The 4848-nt window shown below is 41.7% G+C and overlaps 1 long non-coding RNA gene across 1 annotated transcript; it reads left to right on the top strand.

Moving 5' to 3' along the window:
• Positions 1-152: 152 nt before the first annotated feature.
• Positions 153-1849, top strand: LOC127923736 (uncharacterized). The gene is made up of 2 exons (XR_008115190.1): positions 153-563; positions 604-1849. It is a non-coding gene; the product is annotated as an uncharacterized LOC127923736 (long non-coding RNA).
• Positions 1850-4848: the final 2999 nt, after the last annotated feature.

Genomic DNA, 4848 nt, shown 5'->3' with positions numbered 1-4848 from the left:
ATGCCTGTGTGTGGTGTGTGAGTGTCTGCATGCCTGTGTGTGTGTGTGTGTGTGTGTGTGTGTGTGTGTGTGTGTGTGTGTGTGTGTGTGTGTGTGTGTGTCTGCATGCCTGTGTGTGTGTGTCTGCATGCCTGTGTGTGTGTGTGTGTGTGTGTGTGTGATGAAGTAGGGCCACACAGCTGCTCATTATGCTAACAGCTCCAGGGCTGTGTCTCCACCAATCACAGTGGATCCTACAGCACCGACTGCACCCTCAAAAAAACACAGAAGAAGAAGAGACCTATTAGTGCTCCATATGTTGAACTGTTGCATATAGGGAGTTGTTTACAGGTGATGAGTTGATGATGCAACCAAACCAGGTGTGTTCTCTGTGATGAGTTGATGATGCAACCAAACCAGGTGTGTTTCTCTGTGATGAGTTGATGATGCAACCAAACCAGGTGTGTTTCTCTGTGATGAGTTGATGATGCAACCAAACCAGGTGTGTTTCTCTGTGATGAGTTGATGATGCAACCAAACCAGGTGTGTTTCTCTGTGATGAGTTGATGATGCAACCAAACCAGGTGTGTTCTCTGTGATGAGTTGATGATGCAACCAAACCAGGTGTGTTTCTCTGTGATGAGTTGATGATGCAACCAAACCAGGTGTGTTTCTCTGTGATGAGTTGATGATGCAACCAAACCAGGTGTGTTTCTCTGTGATGAGTTGATGATGCAACCAAACCAGGTGTGTTTCTCTGTGATGAGTTGATGATGCAACCAAACCAGGTGTGTTCTCTGTGATTTGTTGAATAGTTTAATCGTAAGAAGTTGTGATTGTTTTTCTGATTATTGATGTTTGGTTAAGGTAACGCCAGTGAATTTGAACAAAAAAGTAACGTATTCTAAAAACGATCTGGTTTCCGTTCTCATTGCGGGGAACAAAGGAAAAGTCTTATCTTAAAGGGACAGTGCACGGTAATCACAGTGGTTTGAGTGTATGACAGTGGGAAAAAAATATTGTAGGACGACAATTCGAAGAGAGAAAAATAAATTACATGATACATCAAGAGATTTAAAACGAACGACGTGAAGGGATCATCAGAATTATTGGGTGTCGTTGTAGGAGTAAATTCCCTGTTCCCAGAGACAAGGCATTCTCTGCATTTTCGCTAATGCTGGTCTGAGTTGTAATTAGACAAGTGAATAACGTATTGGGAATAGAGTTGTAATTAAAATATTAAGTCAAAAGTCATACAGGTATTAGTATGTGTGATCTTCGGGAACATGTGTTGTACTTTCATCCCGAATGACACAGCTCCGGACGGATCTGTGACCAAAGCCTTAGCTGGTTTGACCACCCTGGCTCACGAGTTGGCAGAAAACTCTGGGGTGGATCCTTCCCTGACTAATTGGTTTGATAGTACATTTGGAAAATGGAAAAGTGTTGTAATCACGGTGTTTTGGGCTGTATCTACCTGTATGACTTTTAATTTTATGCGGCTGTTGTCTAATTCCCTGTGTGCGAGGCCTTGTTTCCAGGACTCTGGAAAGATCAATGACCCAACAGATGGTGCGTTATGGGCCGATTCCAGATTCTGACCTGTGGAGGACTTGAAGGCATGTCTACAGAGGAAGTGGACGAATCCGGATCTGTCATTTGTGGGGAATTTATGTTTGATGAGGCTAGTGTTGAGATAAAGGGGAATTAGATTGTAATTTGTTTCCATGATTAAACTGTTTTTTTAATGAAGGCCGTGACGAAAATCCGGAAGGAAGTGTTATGATTCTGATGTAGGTTTAAAAACAGTTGAGTTAAGGTTAGAATTGATTAATGAAATGTGGAGAGTTGGATAAACATTTATAATTGATTTGTTGATTATTTGTCTATTCATATGATAATCTGATAAACCTCTATAAAAAGGTTAGATAAGTTCGTTATACTTTCATTTTTTATGATTAAATAAAACTAGATGTAGAATTGAATGTATAATATTTGATCAAAGGGAGGATTGATAGAGGAAAATATGTTTGAAATGACTAATTATGTATACATTCCAATCAGAAACTGACTAGTGCGAATGCTATAATGTACTGTCCTCTTGCTCCCTTTCACAATTGTATATAATGTAGTCAAGAAGTTTAGTAACAATGAAGGTCTGTTCTTTAAGTTCATTCAGTTGTACAAATCTCCAGGTGGTGGGAACGGGCCATCTCCAAAATGGTCGGGAATGTTGATTTATGCTGACTGGCCTTGACTTCGTGCTGATAACGGGAGGCTTGAGAATTAGAGGGCCCTCTGTTTGTGAAATGGAAAGTTTGGAAAACGCTGACGTCATTTTCAGTTTATAACCTGTGGTAATGTGTGTGAGCATTTAGTACTCATCAAGAATAAATGCTGAACTTGTTTTTTTAAGACTGGTCTCTGCTAATTCATGCAAATGATAAACTTACAACTTATCATGAATTAGAAATGAGTGCGAATTTGATTGGCTTTGATAATAAAACATAAGGGAATTTAAAAATTCCTCTATCAGTTTCTCTGTGATGAGTTGATGATGCAACCAAACCAGGTGTGTTCTCTGTGATTTGTTGATGATGCAACCAAACCAGGTGTGTTCTCTGTGATTTGTTGATGATGCAACCAAACCAGGTGTGTTCTCTGTGATTTGTTGATGCAACCAAACCAGGTGTGTTCTCTGTGATTTGTTGATGCAACCAAACCAGGTGTGTTCTCTGTGATTTGTTGATGCAACCAAACCAGGTGTGTTCTCTGTGATTTGTTGATGCAACCAAACCAGGTGTGTTTCTTTGTGATGAGTTGATGATGCAACCAAACCAGGTGTGTTTCTCTGTGATTTGTTGATGATGCAACCAAACCAGGTGTGTTCTCTGTGATGAGTTGATGATGCAACCAAACCAGGTGTGTTCTCTGTGTGCTTTTTTGAGTTCAGAGCTACAAAAAATGAATAAAAATGTCCATGTCCCAAATACCAATTGTTTACATCCTAAATAGTACGCAGTTTTAATAGTATACTTTAAAAAAGTGTGATGTCATACCGCTTTCAGGTTTGACAACAGCTGATCAGTTAGATATGGGGACGGGCTACTGAAAGCAATGGGATAACAGGAAACGATGAGGTCTATAACCAGCCTGAGGAGGTCTATAACTCCATTAGGTTGAATGTGATAGTCTGTCTATAACCAGCCTGAGGAGGTCTATAACTCCATTAGGTTGAATGTGATACTCTGTCTATAACCAGCCTGAGGAGGTCTATAACCAGCCTGAGGAGGTCTATAACTCCATTAGGTTGAATGTGGTAGTCTGTCTATAACCAGCCTGAGGAGGTCTATAACTCCATCAGGTTGAATGTGATACTCTGTCTATAACCAGCCTGAGGAGGTCTATAACTCCATTAGGTTGAATGTGATAGTCTGTCTATAACCAGCCTGAGGAGGTCTATAACCAGCCTGAGTAGGTCTATAACCAGCCTGAGGAGGTCTATAACCAGCCTGAGGAGGTCTATAACTCCATTAGGTTGAATGTGACAGTCTGCCTATAACCAGCCTGAATAGGTCTATAAACAGCCTGAATAGGCCTATAACTCCATTAGGTTGAATGTGACAGTCTGCCTATAACCAGCCTGAATAGGTCTATAAACAGCCTGAATAGGTCTATAACTCCATTAGGTTGAATGTGACAGTCTGTCTATAACCAGCCTGAGGAGGTCTATAACCAGCCTGAGGAGGTCTATAACTCCATTAGGTTGAATATGACAGTCTGTCTATAACCAGCCTGAGTAGGTCTATAACTCCATTAGGTTGAATGTGACAGTCTGTCTATAACCAGCCTGAGTAGGTCTATAACCAGCCTGAGGAGGTCTATAACTCCATTAGGTTGAATGTGACAGTCTGTCTATAACCAGCCTGAGTAGGTCTATAACTCCATTCCTATTATATTCGGAGTTTAGATAAATTAATCAAATTGGAAAGTAGCTATTTTCAGGCTGGTTAATGTGACGCATGTACAGTATGTTGAATTCAGAAAAAAATCCACCCTGCACTCGGCCCTCCCACCTACTCAGCCCATCAGGATGTGCTCCCGCGTTGCGCCCGCGGCATACTGCATACCTTTTGACTATACGGTACGTGCAAAGTAGGACGCGACGATTAGTACATAGTATGCAGTTTAAGTATGTAGTACGCTAGTATGGTTTTTGGGGGGGACACGACCCACTGTGTAAAGTACATACTTCTTGTCGTGGAGTTCATCTGACAGAATTTTCAAAAAGCAAAGCCCGGGTTGACGGCCAGAGTCTGTTTGAAAACGAGATGCTCTGAAGGTCCGAGGGGGATCAAAGCCCTGTTCACTGCCCTCTGTTCCTCTCAACCGCGTCCCCTAGCGTCTAGATCTAATCAGTCCAAAGGACGGATATCTGGTTGAGGTGACCACGAATAGAGCTTTGTTCTAGAGTCTACAACCAATCAGTGCTAGGGACAGCTGTTTGTTAGAGTCTACAACCAATCAGTGCTAGGGACAGCTGTTTGTTAGAGTCTACAACCAATCAGTGCTAGGGACAGCTGTTTGTTAGAGTCTACAACCAATCAGTGCTAGGGACAGCTGTTTGTTAGAGTCTACAACCAATCAGTGCTAGGGACAGCTGTTTGTTAGAGTCTACAACCAATCAGTGCTAGGGACATCTGTTTGTTAGAGTCTACAACCAATCAGTGCTGGGGACAGCTGTTTGTTAGAGTCTATAACCAATCAGTGCTAGGGACAGCTGTTTGTTAGAGTCTATAACCAATCAGTGCTAGGGACAGCTGTTTGTTAGAGTCTACAACCAATCAGTGATAGGGACATCTGTTTGTT

This window comes from Oncorhynchus keta, unplaced genomic scaffold, assembly GCF_023373465.1.
Source record: "Oncorhynchus keta strain PuntledgeMale-10-30-2019 unplaced genomic scaffold, Oket_V2 Un_contig_3164_pilon_pilon, whole genome shotgun sequence".
Classification (NCBI taxonomy): Eukaryota; Metazoa; Chordata; class Actinopteri; order Salmoniformes; family Salmonidae; genus Oncorhynchus; species Oncorhynchus keta.
Note: the sequence above shows the minus strand (reverse complement) of the source record. Positions and strands in the feature narration are given on the sequence as shown.